The sequence below is a fragment of the Eptesicus fuscus genome, chromosome 16, assembly GCF_027574615.1.
Source record: "Eptesicus fuscus isolate TK198812 chromosome 16, DD_ASM_mEF_20220401, whole genome shotgun sequence".
NCBI classification, from domain to species: Eukaryota; Metazoa; Chordata; class Mammalia; order Chiroptera; family Vespertilionidae; genus Eptesicus; species Eptesicus fuscus.
Genome location: NC_072488.1, coordinates 5,679,509 through 5,704,301, shown reverse-complemented (window position 1 = coordinate 5,704,301; position 24,793 = coordinate 5,679,509). Strand labels below are relative to the sequence as shown.

Below are 24,793 nucleotides of genomic sequence, written 5' to 3'. Positions count from 1 at the left end.
GGGCTATCCTAAGCAAATTGGGGTGTATGGTCACCCTACCTCTCCAACTGCACCTCCTCTCAATAACACTTATTTGCTCTGCCACAGCCACACTCACTTTGCGGCTTTGTCTCTAACACATCAAGTTTACTCTCATGTTAGGTCCTTTGCATTCGTTTTCCTTTCTCCTTAGAATTCTCTTCTCCTAAGATCTTTAATGGCTGATATCTCAACATTCAAGTCACTGCTCAAATGTCACTTTTTAAAAAATCTTTTTGTTTAAATTTTTAAAACTTGTCTCTCCTTCAACACATTCCTAATGACTTTCAATTACATGGTTTTATATTCTTTGTAGCCTTAGAATTATCTGAACTTAGCTAATGTAGTTATTAGTTTATATGATCATTTACTGACTTCTTTCACTAGAATGTCAGCTCCAAAAGGGCAGGAACTTGGCCTGTTTTGTTTATACTATTTATATCTAGGCTTGCTCCTGGTACTGAAGAGGTAATTAATATTTTTAAAAGAAATACCTTAACTTTCTATAATTTTTAAATACAAGCTCCTCTTCTTGATAGTGATAGCTGTTATAGTTATTATATGAATGTGCTCAATGCAAAGAGGTTGTCGCTACAAAAATTGTTTGAAAGAAAGGTCAAGGTTAAGTTCCCCTATCTACCTGCTCAGGAGCTCAATAGGGATATGCAAAAGTCAGTCAAGTCCTTAATTATTGCCAACTTCAGGGAAAAACTGAAATAAACATTCTTAAATAAGATTAGAGGCTATGTCAATATAAATTAACCATGGTAGTATTATTGACCCTATTATTAAAACCATTACTACCACCTTAAAGACCAGGCAGCAATTGATGTCTATGTGGTAATATTTATAACATGTACACCATGATAATCTGTCATATAGGTATCATTATCTAAATTTCACAGATAAAATAATTCATGTCACTCAGAATATTTTGTGACAGAGCCTTATTACAAAATCCACACTTCTTTCCATCTTATTCAATCAAGATTCTTGAATCCTTTAAAACATTATGTCAGACAATGCATTTGAAAGTATTTTCTTGCTGTTATTGTATGCTTTGGTCCTTGCTCCCTGCACCCCTTTTCCCATTGCCTAGCTAGTTCGTATTCTTGGCATCCCCCAAATGATCCCGCCTCCAATCCTCACCCTGTGGAGGTTTGGGTTTATGTGCCTAGAAGGGCTTCCTCAGCACTCTATGCTTCTTTCATGATTGTTCTTAGCAGACTACTGATATCTGTCTCTACTGCTGGAATGTGAGTTGTGAGAGGGCATGAACAATGTCTTCTATCTTCAGAGTACATAGTCAGTACTAAATAAATACGTCAATAAATAAATAAAATACTTTTAACTTAATGGAATTGTGGAGGCATTTGGGCATGTTTAAAGACCCACAGGTCTGTATCACATGGAAGTAATGAAGGGTTTGGGAAGCGCACATGACACTCAGGTGCTTGCAGATTTCTCTGTCTGGAAACTGTCCCAGTGAGCTATGCATCAGGATGTGGTTATCTCGGAGATTTCTCTTGGAGATATGCTAAAATTAAATTGATATCTATCTGGTAAATGGCTTTGTTGTCCTCGCTATTGAGGCCTTACAAGCGATGGATAAAACGGGAGATGCTAACACTTAGGGGCAAGGCTCATTCTCCTCAAAGAGAAATACAGCAACCACCACCTCCTTCTCAAGGCCCAGAGACTGTACACAGGTCTTAGCAGCAATCCCAGGAGGCTGAGTTGGAAACTTAGACCTCAGTGGATTTCCCTGGAATCTATTATTTCAAACAGCTCAATATAGGTCTCCCCATTAAAATTTTCTTGTAGCATTGATTAATTTTCTTCCATGCTACTTAATCCTGTTTATATAATTTTATGCTATATTGTGATTATTTGTTTGATATCTGTTTCTCTAACTAGACTCTGATCTCTATGAGGGCAGGGATTATGGCTGATTTAAATCACCCTATATATCTAGTACTAGACAAATGATAGATGTTTAATAGGTATTTGTTAAAAGAATGAATGATTTGATAAGACAGAGAGGCAATACCTCATGTGAAATTAACATAATAAGTATTAAAAGGAAGGTAAAGTAAGTAGAAAGAGCACATATCTGTTTTGGATCTTGGAGCTATTACTTACAAACATCATTACTTTAGGCAAATTACTCAACCCCTGTATCAATTTCATCACCAAAAGTAGAAATACTATTATCTCATCGAATCTTTGTAAAAATGAGTGAAATAATGCAGAGCAAAGCATCTGTAGTGTCCTTAGCACAGAGAGATGTGCCCTGAGTGTTTACAAATATTGTGCACCTCAAAAAGCCCCTCTTTTCCCTTCTGTGCTTAGTTAACTGTGGAAGTTTGGAACACCTGAACATCATAAGGTGTAAAAATCTGTCAGAAGTGGAAATTACTCACAGGAGGAAACCCTTTTGCCCCTGAAATATCTTCCTCATGTGGCCAGAAATTCTCTCCTCCCTATTCCAAATCTTAGACAAACATTTGGGACCTTTTGGTGTTCTTTGATTCATTCAATGCGTATTTATTGAGCATCTATGATATGCTGTCCACTGGGCTTGGCCCTGGGAATACACTGGTCAATTAGATAGATGTTCAGTCTAAGAGCTTTATTTATCCTATATAATAAAAGGCTAACATGCAAATTGACCAAACAGCAGAATGACCAGTCGCTATGATGCACACTGACCACCAGGGGGGCAGACGCTCAATGCAGGAGCTGTCCCCTGGTGATCAGTGCACTCCCACAGGGGGAGCACCGCTCAGCCAGAAGCCGGCTCATGGCTGGCAAGCGCAGCGGAAGCCTCTCCCACCCCCGTGGCAGGCAGACATCCCCCGAGGGGTCCGGACTGCGAGAGGGCACAGGCCAGGCTGAGGGACCCCCCTCTAGTGCACGAATGTCATGCACCAGGTCTCTAGTATTTGAATAAGTCCTAAAAGGACCTAGGGGCCTTAGTCACATATCACTGCAAACAGTAACAATGATAACTATCTGTTATTGTACACTCTCTCTATCCCCAGCCCTGGTCTAGGTATTCCTGATTCATAATCTTATTTAATCTTTATAAGGACTAAGAAAGGTAGACCTAACAGTTTTCATTTTTAGAAAAAAAACTGCAGCCATGCAGCTAGTGAGTGGCAGTGTTGGGGTTTGAATGCAGGTCTGTGTGACCCTACAGCCATGATTTTCCTTGTAGCAGCACGTCTGCCAGCCAGTCACTTTTAATGGTATCATTTATTTAGCAAGTGATGACTTGACATTATTGTAGAATTTTCTTCTTTTTATTAGATTGTGCAATTTAGTAAACATGGTTCTATAATTACTGATGTAAAAATATTGGCTCATAAATGCTGGGTTTTCTCTTGCACATGAACACTGCTTGCCTGTGGTACAGAAATCTTTTTAAATTAACCTTAAAATGGATGCAAAATTCAGAATCCAGGAGTTTCCTTTTTTAGACCAGCAATGTCAAAGTCATGGATGTTGGACCACACAGAATCCTGGATGTATTTTTATTGGCCGATGTGCTTGATGACAGGTTTTGAAAAACAAAGATACTAGGCAGGCATTCTGCTTGGTCAAAATACCATCATTTTAAGAGTCATTTAACACCTGGCCCACTTCATTTAGACCTATGAGAGATCCAAAGATTAATCATACCCTGTGTCTGCTTTCTAGGAATTCACAGACCAATGAGGAATATGCTACTAGCAATGATATGAAGAGGATGATGATGATAGTGGTAGTAGTAGTAGTAATAATGATAATAAAAGCAAAGCATGCCATTAAAACTGTATGAACCAGTGTTCTGGGAGCTCAGCCTAGATTTGGCGCTCTTTCCTACTTCCTGTTCCAAACAAAGTGACAGAAGTGATGGGATATCAGGCAATTGCAGATAGGTTTTGGTCAAAAGAGACTTTTCAGAGCTTCCAGAAGGAATGCAGCCATTGGCTCATAAAGTCAGTCCTGAAAATTACTAAGTAGTTTAGACAAATTTCCCACCCAGTACTAAATGTTATGACTCCTCTGGCCTATGATTTTCTAGAATCTTACCCTCTGTCACTAAGCAGCCAGCCCAGGTTCAAAGGGATTACTCATTCTACAAAAGATGTCCAGAAATCTATGTCAAGGATATTGTCCAGGCTACCCTTAAAATGGCAGTGAGTAATGTGTACAAAGATATTTCCCTCAGTGGTATTTAAAAAGTTAAAATGTATAATAAAAAGAGAATAGTGAGGTAAACCTTGTCCATACATATAATGGAGTATAATGTCTTAAGATAACATTTGTGACATGCTTTAATTGCAAGGGTCATGCTAAGGGGAAAAAAAGTAGAATATAAAATTTAAAGAAATGAGTAGTCTCAATTAGAAACAATACTTACAAAGGAGGAAAATATAGCCTATAAGTAACAGATTGTAGGTGGTTTTATTCTTTTTTTTTATGTTTTGCTTTCCAATTTTTCTGCAGTGAGTATTATTCTTTTACTTAGAAGAAGATATCACTAAGCACTTAAGAGCAAATTCTCAGCTTTCAATCAAGCTCATTTTTAAAAAATATGTTTTTATTGATTTCAGAGAGGAAGGGAGAGGGAGAGAGAAATAACAATGATGACAGAGAATCTGCCTCCTGCACACCCCTCACTGGGGATCGAGCCTGCAATTCCTGGCCAGGAATCAAACCGTGACCTCCTGGTTCATAGGTAGGCGCTCAACCACTGAGCCACACCAGCCAGGCACAATCAAGCTCATTTAAGAGCTGTTGTGTGAGTAGGGACTTGAAGGACTGAGTATTGTTTAATGAATTGCATGAAATGCCAACAGCAGCCCTCTTTAGTTCTAGTTCTTAGAGTTTTGTCAAATGAGTTTGCAAGAGTAGACACAAAATCTTCTGGGGGAAAAACACACACACACACACACACAAAGTAATCTCTGTCTTCTTCACTTAATGAAAAAAGAAATATTCTGCCCTTATATCTACTTCTAGACAACCACAAAACTGGAATATTATCACTGTTATAATGAGACAAACTCAATCACCATGTAAACAATCAGTGCTGTCCAGGCTGGCTCTGAATTTAGAGAAATGACGTGATTCTTGGTTATCTACCATAGGAAACAGTAGCTACAATTCAGAGAAACTAGCTGGAGAACTATATAAATTTTTAGCCTTCCTTCTATTATAACATCTCCCAGTGAGTTTTCTTTTCATTCACAGATGTATAACCTTATAGACCTATTATAAATCAGAGTACTTCTTACCAGCAACCTCTGGTTGGCATTTTAGGAAGTGGTTCCCATGTAACATAGAAGAAGCTGGTCTCTTTACATCCTATATAGTAAAAGGCTAATATGCAAATAGACCGAATGGTGGAACAACCAAACAACTGGCCGCTATGACGTGCGCTGACCACCAGGGGGCTTGTGCGGAACATGGTGGGCATCAGCTGCGGCAGGATGGTGGAGCAGGTGAATGGGGGGGCGCCAGACCCAAGCGGGGTACCAGTCGCTGTCATCAGGGCTAGCTTCTGGTGGTTACTGAAAATTCTTTGCTCCCGCGCACCGTGGTCCCACCCGGTGCTCACACCTGCTGCCAGCACCGGCCCCACTCGCACCTGCAGCCAGCGCTGGAGCCACTGCTCACACCCACTGCCGGTGCCCAGCACCGGTCCCAATTGCTCAGCGCCATCAGTGGATGCGAGTGGCGGCTGCCAGCCCTGATTGCCCCTGAGGGCTTCTCTACCTCCCCCTGTTCCCGAGGAGCAATCGGGGCACCAGTCCCACTCGCACCCGCTGCTGGCGCCAGCCCCAATTGCTCTGCACCATCAGCAGGTGCAGGCAGGGCTGGTGCCATCAGCGCATGGGAGCAGGGGCTGCTGGCAGACAGGGGACCGGGGCCGCAGTGGAGGGGCCGGATGGGGGTGCAGAGGATGGACCAAGACCCAACCCTGTGCCTACCACAGCCTGCGGCCCACAGTTCCTTTCAGGGTGCACAAATTCATGCACTGGGCCCTAGTTTTTTTAATAAGCAGGCACAAGCAGTACAAGAACATTATGTCACTGTCATTGTGCTAGGAACCTTTATAAATACAATGTTCTAAATTCAAACATTCATGTTCTAGAAAGAGTACCCATTTACCTTCACAAATGGTTTTAGATGTACCCAATTTAGGAGCTAGCACATCAGCTATATTCAGCTGTATACTTCTTGATTATGAATTCATTTAATTTCTCCACTTAAATTAACCTTTTGCACTCGGATGTCGAGTGTGACTTGACACGGTTAGCATCGGTAGCAGCTCTTTTTATACTCTTTGAATGTATCAATAATTTGAAATATAAAAAATCCAAATAAATAAGTTTGTATGAAAAGAAACTCCAGTTTTTCATTCTACTGCCGCACTTTGTAAAATCTGGGGTATTTAAAAAATTAAATCCCGAGTAGAATAAAGGAATCGAGAAAAAAGCAAGTGAGTGCAAAGGGTTAAAAGCTCTTTGAGAATAACAAATACTATTTCATTATTAAAAATTGAGTGGAAGTTCAATGTGAAGATTCTGCTGGGCCTTTAATATATATCATCTCTAGGATTTGCAACAATTTTGTGAGACAGGTTAAATTCACACTTAAATGAAGAAACTGAGGCTCAGAAAGATTAAATTATTTGCCTAAGGCCACACAGCCATTAAGTGGTGGAGTCAGAATTCAAATTTGGTTCTGATTTATAGTCCAGTTTTATTTCAATTTTCCCATTTTGCTGATGTCTAATCTTTACATTATTTAGATTGTCTTATTCAGAACTTCTATTTTATACCCTGAGAAACTGAGATGTGAGGAATTAAATGACCTGCCGAGTTCATGTGAACAAAAAACAAACTCAAATCTCAATCAGATTAATTGCCTCTATTTGTTGTTTTTTAAATTATGACCTTTGCAACATTATATTAACCTCTGATAACATATCATACTTTAATTTTTGTATTATTTTGAATTGATATGAAGTTAAAAATATTTTACGATAATGTCATTTTTCTGAATTTTAGATCATATTAAAGTCACAAATACACTTCCTTTTCATGTGGGGAAGCTATACAGAGGTATAAACATGCAGTGGGAAGGATTCAGAGCCATTAGTCATTAGCCACTTTGGCACAATTGTGGTCAAATTTCCATCCAGAAACAAAATGGGAGCGATCTCAAGGGATCAGTAGCCAAAGTAGTCCAAGAAGTTTCCTCAAGCTTCTTGGCCTGTTAGTCCCTTTTGTTCCATTTAAATTTTTTTTAGGAAGGGAAATTAACATTCATTGAAGACCTTACACATGCCAGAGACTGTGCTAAGCACTTTCATAGACATTATGTTATTAATCTTTGCAATTAATCTCAGGGATATAATTTCCGTTTTATAAAAGTTAAATAACTTTTTCAGAGTGACTACACTCATCTCTGAAGCCATGTCTCTTTTATCCATACCATACTTCTCTCTAGAGAGAAATAGGTATTGCATAAATGTCTTGTATAAAACAGGCTGCTCTCTATTAGCTAACTGTAAGACCTTATTTGGAACCTGATTTAAATAAACTATAACAATTCTTATGAGATTTGAACACTAACCAAATAGTTGATGAAATTAATTTATTTTGGGGGGGTGTGTAACAGTATTGTGGATATGTTTTAAAGAGTCCTTGTAGATATATACTTAAATATTTGTAGATGAAATAATATAATATCTTAATTTATTCAAACTAACCTACTGGAGGGGGAAGAAAAGTGACCTTAATAATAGTTAGAGCTGGGTGATGGGTACATGGGAGTTCATTTCTGGTACATTATTCTCTTCGAATGAGTATGCTTTCCATAGTTAAAAAGAGTCTTGAGTTTATTTTTTGTTTACTTTCTTAATATATCTTTATTGATTTTAGAGAGGAAGGAAGAAGGTGAGAGGGACAGAAACATCAATGATGAGAGATAATCATTGATTGGCTGCCTCCTGCACACCCCACACTGGGGATTAATCCTACAACACAGGCCATGTGCCCTGACCAGGAATCAAACCATGACCTCCTGATTCATAGGTTGACACTGAACCACTGAGCCATGCCAGCTGGGCAAATCTTGGATTTAAATAACACCTTTTCAGTTAGTAAAAGTGTGACCTTGAATAAGTTACTTTCTGAGACACAGCTACTTAGTCACAAAATGAAGCATCCTTACTTGTAGAGCTGTAATGTGGACTCAATGAGGTACTGTGTGTAAATATACACCATAGTGCCCTGTACATTCTAAGTTCTTTATAACCGTGCTAGTTAATATTGTTACAAAAACAAATAATCTCTGTTTTCATTTCCTTGCTCCCATGACTTAGCCAGAGATAACTTACAATATTCAGTTGAAGCTGATATTGGCCAAGAGCCAAAGATGAACGATATAAAACTCCTGTGTACCTGGTCATCTACAGAGCACCTTTGTGGAAGAATGTCATCCTTTTCCAGTTTCTCCTTTGCCAAGACCTCTTGTTTTATGAACAAATCATATGCCACTTCGTACAGCTCTTTTTATAACCAGTTTATCGATGCATTGGCTATATAGCTTTATTCTTTAACTACTGCTTCAAATATTCTCTACGTGTTTCCCTGCCCCATCCCAGGATGATAAATTGGGCTGATCTATATATTTTCAGGTCACTTTCAGGTATCAGAAAAGTGGTTTTTTTTCCTAGATATTAAAAAGTTCTGTCTACTTTAAACATATATTCCCACTTAGATCCAATTCAATCTCTCCTGTCTCAGTTCAGTTTTGAACTAAGTGATGAAGAAGCAGATATAACCTTGATGCAATAATTTGCACAAGATCAGTACTTTTGAGTCTTACATTTTTTTATAAAAGATAAACTAGCCCTAGCCAGTTTGGCTCAGTGGATAGAGCGTCAGCCTGCAGACTGAGAGGTCCCAGGTTCGATTCCGGTCAAGGGCATGTACCTTGGTTGCAGGCACATCCTCAGTAGGAGGTGTGCAGGAGGCAGCTGATCGATGTTTCTCTCTCATTGACGTTTCTAACTCTCTATCCCTCTCCCTTCCTCTCTGTAAAAAATCAATAATATATATATATTTTTAAAAAGATAAAATTAAAATTCTAAAGTTGTGATAATAATACATTTGTTACTGCCCAGAATGCATGGCTCAGTGGTTGAGCGTTGACCTGTGAACCAGGAGGTATCGGTTCAATTCTTGGTCAGGACACATGCCCGGGTTGCAGGCTCGATCCCTGGTGTGGGATGTGCAGGAGGCAGCTGATCAATGATTCTCTCTCATCATTGATGATTCTATCTTTCTCACCCTCTCCCTTTCTCTCTGAAATCAATAAAGATATATTAAAAAAATTTTTTTACCATTACATGGCACTATATAATCTACAGATTATGTTCAAAGTCATCTCAATTTCATAACTGCCAACTAGAGAAGGTAGGTAATTTCATATTATTTTCATACAAGGAAACTAAACTCAGAAAAGTAACTTTTCTAGGACTTCACACTTATGATGACAGGTGTGATGACTAAAACACATCTAAAGACTCCCAGTTTTCTGTACTTTCCACTATATAGTTCAGGTATTTCTTCTATAGATTCTCTCCTGTATGCGTTGATACCACCTTTTTACTTCACTTGACTTACTGGAATTCATTTATCTGTCTTTCTCATTAAGGCATAAATTCCTTGAAGTCTCCAGTGGTGTCTTAATGTTGATTCTACAGTGACTACACAGTGCTTGGCACATTTATTCAATAGTTATTTATTTTGTAGGTTAAGCACTATTAACTGTTCAATGCTTTCAATAGCTTAATTTCTTATTCAGAGGTTCCACCATGAATGGGATTACTACTGTTCAGAGACTAGTGGTTTATGAACCATTGATTTCTCATGAAAGGGATGATATTGTACATTTTTAGTAATAAAGCATTATGTTATATTTTTTACATAAATAGTCTTCTTTTTTCTTTTCAAGAATTCTGTGAACTACTATTTTAAATGAAAACTGAGGCTGAGAGTTTAAACAATTATCCAAGATCATGGAACTAATAAGCAGTGGAAATGGCGATTTTTATCTAAGTACTAATGGCCCGGTGCATGGATTTGTGCACATTGAAAGGAAATTAACCTCTCTGGTTCCAGGGTGCATTACCCTAGAACCGCCGCTGCCAAGTCACCACAGCTCAGCAGTAAACCAAATTTGGGGCCGACAATACCCCAGCAACAACATGACCCAAGGCTGAAGGTGGAATCGCATGGACCCCACGAGGAATAGGGGTCTCTCCTCTCTGGTTCCAGGATGTGTCACCCAAAACCACTGCTGCCAAGTCACTGCAGCTCGGCAGCTCCTGTGTTGAGCGTCTGCCTCCTGGTGGTCAGTGCGTGTCATATGTACTGGACGGTCAGATGGTCGGACAGTTGGACGGTCACTTAGCTTTTTATATTATAGATTTCTAGCTTGAAAATTCTTGTTTACATTTCCTCTCATTTCTTTTGAGCCAGTTGAAACATTGGTGAGGGCTGAGGAATTTGCCCATTTACAAATAAAAAATGAGGAAACATTAAATAATTTTCATCTCATTCTGAGGAAAAATACCTTTATAAGTATTTAAAAGAAAAACTAACCATTTTGTATAGAATTTAAACTTATTTTTTATAAAATGTTTCATGAGCAAGAAAGTACCTTATGTATACATTTAAAAAACACTTGAACTTCTGTAATAAACAAAATTGATAGTCTTCCATTAACTAACAGCATCAAATGCCAAACAATTCCATCAAGAAGAAGTTGCTAATTGAGTCAGACTTATGCAGTCTCTTTTGGTACATTAAAAATAAAATATTATATTAATAAGCATGTCAACTTTATTGATAATGCTTAATGGGCCTCCAATGAGGCATTTCACTAATAATTCAAGATTGCATTTCAGAAATAAACTCACTAATCATAAATTAATAAGACCAATACAAAATATAAAACACCACAGATTCCTGTACCACCAGAGTCTACTATTTTAAGAAACCTTCAACTGCCCTAAACATCCTGAAATATGAAAGAGCAGAAATATTAGGGCCTACTTGTGTGAATTAGAGAAAATTCATCCAGGCTCCAAAGCACATTTAACATGTTAATGATTTGCAAAAAACCTGTTTACATTCAGCTCCTCAAAAGTTCATAGTCTTTCAGAGCTTAAGAGATAATAAACAAGATCCAAAAAAAAGGATAAAAAAGTACATTTAAAGTGACAGATTTCCATTTTCAGAAAGTAGCTATATGAGCAAGAATGAAAAAAATAGGATTCATTTAATAGATCTATAATAACTGTAGGCAAATTTAACTGATTTGTGTATACTCTCCCTTTAATGAATAATACTTCATAAAAATGAAATCTTTGTTAATTAAGAGAGACCTACTTTCTATAAAAAGTTCACCAATTATTCTTAGCTATATTGAGCTTGAAGGCCACTTGGTGAATGAGAGTATTCCAAGTCTTAATTGTAATTTAGAACAAAAGGAAATAGATTGCTCAACTAAAAATTATCCAACAAATGGTTAGAAATACAGTGCATTATCTTCTTAAAAAATAAACAATTGGTAATTATACAGTAGGTCATCTTTGTAAGAAATACAGTGAAGTAAGGCAGTTGAGATATCCAGAGAAGGCATAAGAATTACAAATTATCTGACTTGCATGCTTTAAGTTAACGGATCAGAGTATAGAACATCTCTTTAATGTATTCACAGGCACCTTATTATTAAAGTGTCAAACCTCTTTGAGGATTCTTCAGTAATTTGCTATTCCATTTCTGTTTCATTCATTAAGTAGCTTCTAAAGCACCCCCAACATTCCCATTTGTGAAGTTCTCAATGATTCAAGCTGTGAGCAACTCAAACTATTTTGATTCACTTAAGAGAGCACAAGTTATCTTTAGAAACCAACTGTAAATGAGAAATGCAGTGTTATGGTCCCTTCACTGTGTGAACATGTTAAAATAATTCCATAGCTCAAGAGACCCATCATCTAAATGAGTGGTGCACATAGCTGCCATAGGCTAGGTTTACATCACTTCTTTGAATTATTAATAACAATTCTTGAAAATAGGTAAAAACAATTATGATTTTACTTAGTAAGAGATGAAAGGGAGGATACTCATATGAGTAGATTAAAAAGCACTCTTAAAGGTACTTTATATCTTTACTGGAAATAAATTATAAAATCTTCTTTAGTGTAGCTTTTCTTTCCTGTTAAGTAACATAAAGATATTTATAGCAATGTTAATTGTTCACAGGTTTCTAGTAGAAGATTTAATTTCTTGATATAATTAACAAGGTACATACAACTGATTCTTGTTAGAACAAATATTTAATTGACAAATATTATAGAGTATCTACTATAAAAGCCATCATAGAGATATGAAAAAGGTCATTAAAATATCTGCCCTTGTGGACAGCGCTTTCATATTGTAGCTATGTCTTTAAGATAAAAATGTTCCTTAATATACTGTATTTTTATGTATTGGAAGGATGGATTAGGTAACTTATATGGTTCCCTTCTAGTTCATATACTCTATTAATTATATGAGTTAACCACTGGAATAGTAGAAATATCAATCACTTATTAATTTATCTCTGTATCATTTGATATTTTATGAAACTTAATGTTTATATCTACTAAATATAACTGAAATGGACATTGTCAATTTCAACGTTAGATTAACTGAATGTGAGTCCTTCTAAAAGAACTTTCTTATCTTCCTAAATAATCACAAATCTTAGGAGCATAGAAATCACTCAACATAACGAAAAAGACCTTTAGAATGACATTAAAATATACTGCTCTTGTGAATTAGGAAACTGCGCATTTGATATTGATGTTAAACTCCCCATGGAGCTCCTCAGCAATGTTTGGAATCCATAACCATGTGCAACCCAATAGAAAACCTATAGGTTGCCCAGGACAGCATTTCTAATCACGTTATCCTGGGATTCAGATATGGGATTCATAGCCTCGCGAGACAAAGCAGAGCACTTCGCAACTACAAGTCTCTGCAGTCTGCAGAGGCTACCTGGTGTTCAGAAAAATCCTGGAATGCCTGTTTTCAGAATGGGATAGCAAGACCAGGTGTCATCTGACACAACAGCCTTTGTTAGGAACAGACTATCCTAGAGCGAGCTCAGTCCAATTCAGCAAAGGTTTGCCGAGATGGGGGGGTGGAGGGGGGTGGAATTCGCTTGTTAGTTGGTGAATGTGTTGAGAAAGGCATCACCTTACTTCCTCAACACCTTCCCTGGGGATTGGCTACTCTCTCAAATGAGAGACTCAGACTCTGTCTTCCACCAGCCTTCCCTAAGGCCTCAGCTTTCTTCGGTAAGAATTCCTGGCATTTCCCTCAAGGGGACAGTTGTGGTTAGTTCTGGTTATCTTTCTGAGTGCCCTGAGAGATTGCATTTTGGGAGAAGGAACAGGAAGACCTGGATTATTTTCAAACCGACCAGAACGTTGTTATTTAGACACTCGGGAAAATGTTTTTGGAAGAAAGGGAGAAACAGAGAAAGCAGGTGCGAGAAAAGGAGGAGGAAAGGAGGCAAGAGGAGAAGGCTCACACAGGCAGGTCTTATGGCCAGTGTGGCAGTCCTCGTCCAGCCAGACAGAGAGGAAAGCTGTGCAGGAAGAGCTGCGCACGCCCTTGAAGGGCTTTAAAGGTTTTGGAAGCTGCGCTGCTGGCCTCTGTGGGCCTGGTCAGGTTGAAGCAGTCAGGCGTTCTTTTCTCAGGCCTCCTTCCCCCCCCCCCAACCCCTCCATCTTTTCTGAAGGTGGCTTCCTCTGGAGGGTTGCCAGGAAGCCAGAGACAGGCATCTTGGAGTTGGGTTGTGCCTTCTAGGAGGCAGAGGAGCTGGCAGAGCACTGGTGTGTGTGCCCTGCAGCTTCCTCACCCCACAGTGTCTCAGTGCTTGAAGCTGCAGCAGCTCAGGAAGAGGCCAGAAGGCAGAAGAATGGGCATGGCGCCTGCAGTGTCTCTGAAGGCAGGGTGCTCTGAAGAATTCTGGAAACACCGCAGGGTAGGGATGGAGATGGGCCTGGGCAGTCCTCAAACAGGAGCTGGAGATCTAACTGGTTCGCCAGTTCTCTCTAAAACCTCCAAAGATGTAAAATAAATAAATGACTGTGGTGCAGAGAAGGCCAGGAAGCCAGACTCAACATCTAAAGAGATGCATCTGGTAGAGGTGAGGGGCAATAGAAAAGAGACTTCACAAGAAGAGGCAGAGAAGTGCGATGGTGTGAAAAGAAACCCTTGGGACCTTTTGGAAAGATGTTTTGGGAGCAAATAAGTACTTATTTGACAATTTCAGCAATGTCACTGAGGATGTTAAAGGTGCAGAGAGAAGGGATCAGTCCCATTCAACATTACTTTGTAATTGTCTATTCCAGAGGCTAGAAGTTAACTGAATTTTCCCTAGCTCATGGCCCTGCGCCTCCATTCCTCATCTGTACAAACCAGGTATTTGGACTAGATGCTTTTGAAGGTCTGGGCCAGGTGTGATCCTCTATAACTGTCAGCCTGTGAACCAGAGTATCTGAGACCAAACGTCTCTGAACTTTAATACCGAATTCTCCCTCTTCCTCCGCCAGTCATTTACCAACGCGGTGCACACCTGCACCGCTCCTGGAGCCGGCTCAGCTCTCAGTGATGACAAGGAGTGTGGCTCGATTGTGACAAATGATTGCTCCTTCCGCCCTGAAGTAAGGAAGAGAGGAACAGAGAAGGCAGTCTCATTTATACTTTGGGCTCCCAAGGAGAGGTTATTCTCGAATTTTCTATTTCAAATTTCATACACTTAAATAAATTATAAATTCCTTTGAGTAGGTTCTAGATAGTTGGACTGACAAACGGTTAAAGAGCTCTATCATGATCTGCCCCATTTTGGGGGAAAAAAAAATTCTTTCATTTCGTCCCAGAAATGGAACCTGCTTTTTCCATGGAAATCCAGCACCCTGGCCATCCTCTGCTCCTGTCTGCCTGCCTCAGACCATTCTGCCCGCAGGCGTCAGTGCAGCATTTTCTGGGGTTATTAAACACCCAAGCTTCATGTGGGTGCACTCTTGGGTGAGGTGTTTAGTGATGTGGAAGCCACCCTCCCCCCTACACACACACACACACACCACCACCACCACCACCACCACCACCACCACTCACACAGGCAGGCACTTTTGATGGTAGTGGAGATCAAATGTGTTTTCACAAGAGTTTCCTTTTTAATTTGTCGCAACCTGAAATTTATTTTAAAAAAATTTTTTTTGTTTAAATGATTATGTAGGAATACAACTCCCTTGCTCCTCTTGTCTCGAAGTTGGACGCGACACAGAGATAGCATACACCTGTTTTCTACACCCACTGCATTTCCATTTCACTGTGGTCTCCACAATACGGGCAGGAGGGCGACTCTAGAGAAATGGATGCCCCCTCCGGCAGCTCCCAGGGCACGGATCCGCGCAGTGCAGCGCTGAGCGCGGGGACGGAGCCCCGCCGTTTCCTCCCGCAGCCCCCTCCCCCATTCACCAGCACCTCCGATTTCCACAGGCGGGAGGGGGGTTGACCTTGCAGAGACTTCTCCCGTTTCTGGGAAGGAACAATCCATTTTAACAAAAAAAAACACAAAACGACCTTTCCTCCTCTAAAGGAACGCTGCCAACCGTAACACCTCTGGGTTCCCCATCCCCGCATTCCCCAAGGCCAATGCCGGGTGCAGAGGCAGGTAACTAGTTTGGGTCTGACTCCCCATTCATTCGGTCTCCGACTCCGTTCCGCACAGCGGGCTGACTGCGCGGCGGAATATCTCTCCCTTTTCTCACCATTCACCACCGTGACGACAAACCACGAAGGAAAAAAATTAGCCACTCGTTTCTAAATACGGAGGGAAATGCGCCTGTTTTGCGCCTCGCTGTGTGGTTCTCAGCACTTAGATCCGCTGGGAAACCAGCCCCGATTCCCACACCAGCTCGCCCGCTGAGTGTTCCTCGGCGAACACCTTCGCGGCTCCTCCACGGCGGGGAAAATGGTGCACTCACCCCGCGAATGACAGGTCGCTACTCGACGGCAACCGCTCAGTGAGTTTGATCAGCAACCGGAAAACTTCACAATCGGTCAATTAGTTCCTTAAATCTCTATTAAGGAAATCCTACGATTGATAAGACTTCAACTTAAAAAAAAAAAAAAAAAAGCACCTCCGTTTCACCTTTCTTAAATCTAGCCTAAGACACCCCTCCAAAACACGCCGCGTAGATACACCCCCTTCCCCCACCCCATTATTCCAAAACAGCCCCCCCCCCACCCGGGACGAACAGTGCATTCAGCGAGCCAGCATCGACCAAAGCGACTGTCACCGCGCCTGCAGACGCATCTGTGTGCAAAGCAAAGTGTGTGGCGACAGCCAAAGCACCTCCCCGGCAACTGGCTGCGCCCCACACGCAGAAAGGCAACGAAGATTGTTTTCCACTTACAGTTACAGCGCTGCGCACGGCGACTTAACGAAAACGGCCAAACTCGGCAGCTCTTTCTCTATTTCTATTGAATTCCAGCAAAAGGGTGAAGGCGTCTCCGTGGGGAAGCCGCGCTCTGGTCCCCCCCTCCGGAGCTCTAGGCTGCTTAAATCCCTCTGGAATCGCGCCTTCCGAGCCCGCCGGCCGCAGCTGCACGCTCGGGTGAATCGCTGCTGCGGATTGGGAATCCCATAGAAAACCTGGGGCCGCTGGAGCTGGGTGCGCAGGCGCGCGAGCGGCCGCCTCGCCAGGCACCGGCTCCCGGTCCTCCTCCCCCCGCCCCTCCGGCTCCGCAGCCCCGGCTCGGAGAGCTCGGGAGCCGATGACCAAAAGCTGCCTGGCATTGGCGCATGCTCAGTTGGAGGGGCTCGGAGTTTCCGCGGGTAAATTCCATTCTCCAGATTTTAGCAGACACTCAGAAGGAAAGTAGGTAGGAAAAAAGGTGCCAGGCTACCCGAGCAGCGGCACCTGGAGAGGGGTGAGGGAGGGTGACTTGGGTTCACCTCGCCCCGCCGCCGATGCCCATGCCGAGTCTGGTGGTGAAGGCTGCGGCCAGAGATGGGACACGTGGACCCTGCTTTTCCCACCGCTCTCAGCCCTAGAGAGCCCCCAGCCCAGGCTTTGTCAGAGCAAACTGCAGAAACCCCGTTCTCAGAAGGAAGCGTTCCCAGCAATCTGGGGGCCCATCACCTGGGCTCCCCAAAGGAACCCTCCTGGTGATGCCTTTGCGTGAGCCCCTTCATCCTAGAGAACTGGGAGCCAGGCCCTGGAGTATCCCAGTGCCCGGATGGTCCAGGCCCAGACAGGCGATGGAGAAACGGGTGTTCAAAGGAGCTGGGTCCGAGGCTTGCCCTGTGTGACCTTGAGCAAATCATGCTAACCATCAACTAATGTTTAACAGTGCCTTCTTTATGCACTTCATTATTGCTGATTGGATGTGCTTTTTGAATATGCTTTTAGTGAGACGTGGGGGGTGGGAAGCCAAGGGGGGGATGACTCACCCTTGGAATTCAGGGTTGAGGGCTTGAACTAAGGGATCATATATCCGCTGCCCCCCCCCCCCGCCCCTTTCCTTTTTCTGTCCTTGAGCAATGTATGTTTGCCAGCCTCCTCTGCTCCCCACTGGCCTGCCAAAGCCTAGAAGACTTGGCAAAGAGCACTGCCCAGTAAATGTTTGGTTGCTTCCCGACCAGGAAAAGCAAGGAGAATTCACTGATGTTTCCAACCCAATCCGTTTCCTCAAGTGTGGATGCTTGTACTTTCATTCATTCAACAATTATTCACTGACCACCTTCCTACTGACTATCAGGCACTGTTCTATGCTTTGGAAGTAATGCAGTGAACAAAACCCCTCCTGAAGTTCACATTCGGGCGGGGATTTTCTTCTAAAGGGAGGAAAGTTCTGGGGCCCAATGAAGATCGATGTCCTCCCTAAGCAGACAGCTTTACAATTCGCCAAGAGCCTTCGCACACCTCACCACCCCCAGGAAAGAGGCTGAGTTAACCTTTGGTGCTGAGGACGCCAAGAGCATCTCCCACGGCAAATGGGCTCTAGTCCAGCGATTTTCAACTTTTCCCATCTTGTGGCATGTATAAACTGGTTACTAAAATTCTGTGGCACACAATGGAATACTACGCTGCTATTAAAAAGAAGGAATTCTTACCGTTTGCAGCAGCATGGATGGAACTGGAGAGCATTATGCTAAGTGAAATAAGCCAGTCAATAAAAGAAAAATACCACATGATCTGACTCATTTATGGATAATAAAGAACATTATAACCTGATGAACAAAAGGATAGATACAGAGGTAGTAAAGCATCAAACAGACTGTCAAATTACAGCGGGAAGGTTGGGGAGGGGAGGGGGGAAGATAAGAGATCAACCGAAGGACTTGTATGCATGCATATAAGCACAACCAATGGACGCAAGACACTGGGGGGGGGGGAGGGTGTGAGGGCATATATGGGAATGGGGTGGGGGGGCAATGGGAAGATATGTACACATGTAATACCTTAATCAATAACAAAATTTAATAAAAAATAAAATTCTGTGGCACAAACAAAAATATATCTTGTAGCTGATATGAGCAAAAAAAAGTATAATTTTGATTCATTCACACTGGACAGCTACTGTGTGGCCTTTGTCTTTTTTTTTTTTTTTTTAATTTGGCAATCTAAGGGAAGAGAGGTCAATGCCCCTGGCTAAATAAATAGGTATTGCATGCTTTAAAAATTCTGGAGGCACACTGGCTGGGGACACAACGGTTGAAAATCGCAGCTCTAGGCTGAAAATATCTCTTTCCAGGAGAGAGATGCTCCTAGCTGCAAGCTGGGGTGTCAGGCTTGGAAGAACTTGAGGCTACTTAAGCGGCCAGAAAAAACTCTGCTTCCTGAGTGTGTGGCAATGGAAAGCCAGCTAGGTGAGGGCCTAGCCTCCTGCAAAATGCCAACCTGGCCGGCCCAGAGCCAGGAACACGTTCCCTGGGCCCGAGGCCTCGGGAAGACCGCGCAAAGGGGCAGAATGCTCTAGGGACTCCGGGGACCCAGTTCACCCAGGTTCCCCACCAGCCGGGCTCTCCCGCGCGGTGCTGGTGAGCGCGGAAACCCGGAGCGCGGAGCGGCCCGGAGCGGGGCGCGCGGTCCGGGCGCTGCGGCAGCCCAGCAGGTTCCGAGCGGCCCCGCGCTCCCGCGCCGCAGTGCGCACTGCGCAGCCGGCTCGCCCAGCCTATTCATGCTGTTTCCTGCTTGGGGTCTGGGCAAAGTTAGTCCTGGTGTGCGGCTTTGGTTGGCGGTGGCGACAACCTCCAAAGCTTTCAAAGTAATTTCCCGTCTTTGGTCCATGTGCCCTATTAGAGCATCTGTATGCTGGCCTCCCCGGTTTCCCTCGGACGGCGTCTCCGCACCGCCATCCGCGTGGGCTGTAGAGGGCACGGTGCCATTCTCCGCTTCGTAGAGCCGCATCTAATGATTGCGCCAGGAGGTCTCTTTCGTGGCGATGTTAGGGTTAGATAACTTACTTTGAACTCGTGGTTAGGAAAAAAATGAACACTGACACTTGCAAACCGTGCTCTGTTTAAGGCAGATTTTAGATGCGTGCGTTTTGGTAAAGCAGCTTTGTGTAATTGGGCGGGCAGGGTTTTTGTTTTGTTGTTTGCTTTTTAGTTCTATTTGCACTGAAGAGTTGTTCGGTCATATGCTATCTTAATCTTAGTTTTTAATCTCCAGCTATTGCGTAACCTTGTCTTTTTAAGCATTAATATTTTTTTCTGTTTTAAAAATGTTCTGAGATGCCCTTTGGTGGAGTTTTGTGTGCAGCGGAGTCACAGAAGGGAAGCCAATTCTGAAAGATAGCGAAGGAATGTTATCTTTTAAATTACAGAAAGCAGTTGCCCTTTTTAGTGTGGTAGGATGAGCGGTAAGACAGGAATGTGGTAGGAAGCTAAAAAAAAATAGGGGAGCCTTTCTTTCTTTCCATGCCGATGTCCGGGGTGAGCAAAGAGCAGCGGGGTGCAGCCCCCACGCCTAGGCGTCCTGGGGTAGGGGGGCTGCAATTATCCCCGTGTTAACTGAAGAATGCCGCCAGCTGTAGCTGTTACCCCATTACTTAAAGCCCGGTGCCCCACACTGCAGACCCCCGGAAGTGTCAGCTTTCACACAATGGAGATTTTTTAGGGGTGGAGGGGGTGAGTCCGGACTTGGGAGAGGGCGGGAAGGAAGGTGCAAAAGGGAGGGAGGCGGTTGTTTGAGTTTTTCTGGAGGACCTTGTAGAATCTTCGCTTGCCCAGAAACAACTGGGGAGCCATTTTCCTTTCCTTGGTTGCAAATTACCTTCTTACTTGAAGTTGCCTTATTTCCACCTCACCCCTTCCCAGATTAAAAAATAAAATCAAAGAATGACTTTTTTTTTAGGTGTACCCAACTTCATTTAGTTTTCCCATTCACTTTAATTGTAGCGTGGCCAAGATGAAAACTGAGAATCACAGTAAAAGTGCAAAATGGCAGTAGCATAACAGGTCTACGCTTGTCATCTTGTGAGCTCACGGTAATATTATTTATTAGACATGCTGTGTATAAAATATACGAACCAAGAAGGGTGGAACTTAAGACATGAGGGCATTTAGGAAATTGGAAGGAAGATTAAGTGTTGGAAAGTCGTCATTAAAATGAAAAGAGACAGGAATTGGAAAAACTGATTTATACTCATTTAAATTCATAAAGAATAATGATAGTAATTTTCTTGTATGGGTAAAGTGCCCTTATTTTAAAAGGCTAAGAGTATTAATCCTCACAGAGGAGATGCATTATGTAAGATAATTATATTTATCCTCATTTTTTTTATCCCATTTAAAAAATACGTGAATAGACCAACAACATAAAATAAGCTCCTAAACGCAAACAGGACGTTATCACCTAGAATAAAACCTTACAGCAGGAGTTTTACTGACACATAAATTGCTTCATCATATAATTTTGTATTCCTTCTACATGTTTTTTTTCTAAAATAATTAAAAAGATGCAAGATCAGGAAGGAGCAATTTCCATGCAATTAGAGGGAGAGCTCCCCGCCTCTCTGGACAGGGAAGGATGAAAAGGCCCAGTTTTAATGGACTGGGTTGATCATGTCTCCCAGGCCACTCCCGATTTATCTCTGCAATCCATGATTGAACCTCAATTCAGTTTGAAAGGTAACTTTTGACTGTCACCAATTTCCGTTAAAGTTTGAACAATTCACCATAAAAGTTTCTTAAGTCCCTGCTGAATGAATTATTGTCAAAGCTTTGGGTTTCCTAGAAGTTTCTTGGAGTCTCAGAAATGGTCATTGCAAATGTATGGTCTACAGCCTTAAGAACAGGAAATGTCTTATTCCATTCTTTCCTCCACGTTTGGGCCTAACCTATAGGTTCAGAGCAGTGCTCCGAAGTTGGAAATGTTTACCACTATTTTTAGTGGCAACACAAAAGAAATGGTAGCAGAGTTGGACTATCTATGAGCCTATTTCTTTTCTTTAATATATTTTATTGACTTTTACAGAGAGGAAGGGAGAGGGATAGAGAGTTAGAAACATCGGTGAGAGAGAAACATCCATCAGCTGCCTCCTGCACGCCTCCTACTGGGGATGTGCCCGCAACCAAGGTACATGCCCTTGACCAGAATCGAATTTGGGACCCTTCAGTTGGCTCTATCCACTGAGCCAAACCGGTTAGGGCCCTATTTCTTTTCTTCAATGACTTTTTGGGTAGTCCTATATGCTAGGCTGCAGTTGTTTTCAGTGGTGTTGCAATTAGCCATTGCAAATAGAATCATGCATTCAAATTCCAGAATTAGGTACTTTGGAGACCATCTGATCCGTGAGAGTCTTCAAAAGCCCTCTTGGCCTACAGCAGATCTACTGACTTGTTTCTCCATTCAATCTCTATTTCCCTTAATATTGTTCCTTTGAATTTTTAATGAAACTCTCAAACTCAACAGAGAATCTTAGCATACAATTTAAGATGAAATAAAAAGAATGAATTCTACACTTCCTCTGAGACAACCAACAAAAATAAAACCACCATCCTTCACCAAAAGATTTTCATAATTGAGTTTATATTTTCACCTAACTTCCAGAAGGAGCAAAGAGACAGTGGCCTTCTGCATTTTGAGTGTTATCATATTCCTCCTTTAAAGTTCATTTTACCATCCCAAGGAGGTTCAAGAGGAGAAAGGGTCACCCTTGAGGATCCTTGATTTTTTTTCAGAATGTGTCTTAAGTACCTAGGAGGGTGGATTGTACTGATTTTTTAAAAGAGAAAAACAACAACAACCCTGTGCAAGTAATTCATGGTGGTGTTCAGTAGTGGATGAGGAGGTTGAATTCCTTTGGATCCATTCATTATTCATGTATTTAACACTTCTTGAACACCTACTTTGTACCAGTGTTCAATCCTATTTATGTGTAAAATAGGTATTATTATAACCCATTTTACATATGAGGAGGAAATTGAGGCAATGTATATATTAGTAATATCTCCAGATGCCACTCTTCAGTTAGTTAGCCTCAATTTCTCCTCCTTCTTCACCCCATTACAATTAATATTATAATTTCCTCTCTATAAATTACTACCTTTTTATCCACCTAAAACGTGGATAAATGCAAGATAACTGTTATACAACTCTATTTACCTGTGAAATAGGTACTATTATAACTCATCTTACAATGCAAGTTGAAATTGCCCTCAAACTTATCTATCACATTTTCTTAGCTTTAGTTTACATTGTTAGGGACACATTTTTGTCTTTTTTTCTGTATTTTCATGAATATTTTGATGGGCAATATATCAAATATAGCTCTTCTGTTTCAGAGTTAATCTGGAAAAGGTAGTCTATTGTGAGCTTTCAAAAAATGAATTAAAGGTAAATAATTTCCCTTAATCCTATCTAATAAAGAGGGAATATGCTAATTGACCATCACACCCTCACAAAGATGGTGGCCCCCACAGCCAATAAGGAGGGAATATGCTAATTAACTGCCACGCTCTCAAAGATGGCGGTGCCCAGTCTCCTCAGCCCCCCAGCTGCCCAGAGCCAGCCCGAGGCTCAGGCAAGCCTCCGATGGTGGCTGCCTAGCCTCCCAGGACTGGCCCGAGGCTCAGGTAACCAGGGCCGGCCGAGGCTTGCACTGCTGGCAGTGGCAGCAGCAGAGGTGTGATGGGGGTGTCACCTTCCCTGATCGCCGGGATACCTCCTGCCCCTAAGAGCTCCTGGACTGTGAGAGGGGGCAGGCTGGGCTAAGGGACCCCCCCTCCAGTGCATGAATTTTCATGCACTGGGCCTGTAGTGTACCATAAAAGTGAACCAAATGTAGCAGCTATTACTACTGTCCTTATCCAGCAAATATTTATTGACTATCTAAAGCTAGAGGATGAAGGTTCAAAGGTTAATAAGACACAGCCCTGCCCAGAGGCATGGCTCAGTGATTGAGCTTTGGACTATGAACCAGGAGGTCATGTTTCGATTCCTGGTTAGGGCACATGCCTGGGTTGTGGGCTCAATCCCCACTGTGGGACATGCAGGAAGCAGTTGATCAATAATTGTCTCTCATCATCGATGTTTCTCTCTCTCTCCCCTTCCTCTCCCTTCTTCTCCCTTTCTCTCTGAAATCAATAAAAATGTATTAAAAAAAAAAAGATATATCCCTGCCTATAAAAGGCTTTCAGTCTGTTCCAGGAAATGGATAATTAAATAGATAATTAAAAAACAGTTTGATAAATTAATATATAATTAAAAAGCAGTTTGATAAATTCTAAATTCTGTTCTAAGCACAAAGGTATGGCAGAATATTTGTGAAAGAACCTACCATAGATTATGAAAGGGACCCCAAAAGAGATGATGACTGAGCTAAATCTACAGCTTCAGTTGTGAAAATGTTGATGCCATGTACCAAGAACTTTGCAACTCTTATTTAGCACAGCTAAAGTTGTTACAATTAAAAATAACATCTTTGCTTTTCTTAATGCATACTACTCTTCAATATTCTTATAATATTCAATATACTCATTATATTCTCCACCTAATCTTCATAATAGCCCTGTGAGATAGGTAATTTAATTACTAGTAGCTTAATTTTGCTGTTGAGGAAATAAAACACCAAATTAAATATCACATCTAACATAATAAACTTGGAGTCCATAGGAAAGCATGTCATAATTTTGAAATTATTTGGATCTGGTCACCAATTAAAGAAACAGTAATAACTTCAAATTCAAAATCCTTATTAATGATCCATAAAATGTTAAAACATATTTTTAAAATATTTAATTGATATTTTTTAGAGAGAGGGAGGGAGAGAGAGAGAAAAAAAACATCCATGTGAGAGTGAAACATGGATCAGCTGCCTCCTGCACTCTCCCTGCCAGGGATGGATCCCACAACCAGGGCATGTGCCCTGAGCAGAAATGGAACGGGCAACCTTTCTGTGCACAGGACAGTGCTCAACCAACTGAATCCACACCGGCCAGGGCAAATGTTAAGATATTTTTAAAAAAATCTATAAGCCAAAGAAGAGTAAGTTAACTCAGGATAGAAAAAAAAAATGTTTCTTAACTGTTCTTTATCACTATTTAGGTAAGAAGATGTATTGAGTTAAATAGCATGCCCTCAAGAATTCATGTCCATGCAGAACATAAGAATGAGACCTTATTTGGAAATAGG

At 41.7% G+C, this 24,793-nt stretch overlaps 1 protein-coding gene across 1 annotated transcript in view; it reads right to left on the bottom strand.

Moving 5' to 3' along the window:
- Window positions 1–16,891, bottom strand: part of VSNL1 (visinin like 1) — a 58,497-nt gene extending 41,606 nt beyond the window's left edge. Inside the window, exon 1 of the mRNA XM_008162396.3 lies at window positions 16,565–16,891. The gene's annotated coding sequence lies outside the window, so the exon portion shown is untranslated. The remainder of the gene's footprint in view (window positions 1–16,564) is intronic.
- Between the last annotated feature and the right edge of the window lie 7,902 nt (window positions 16,892–24,793).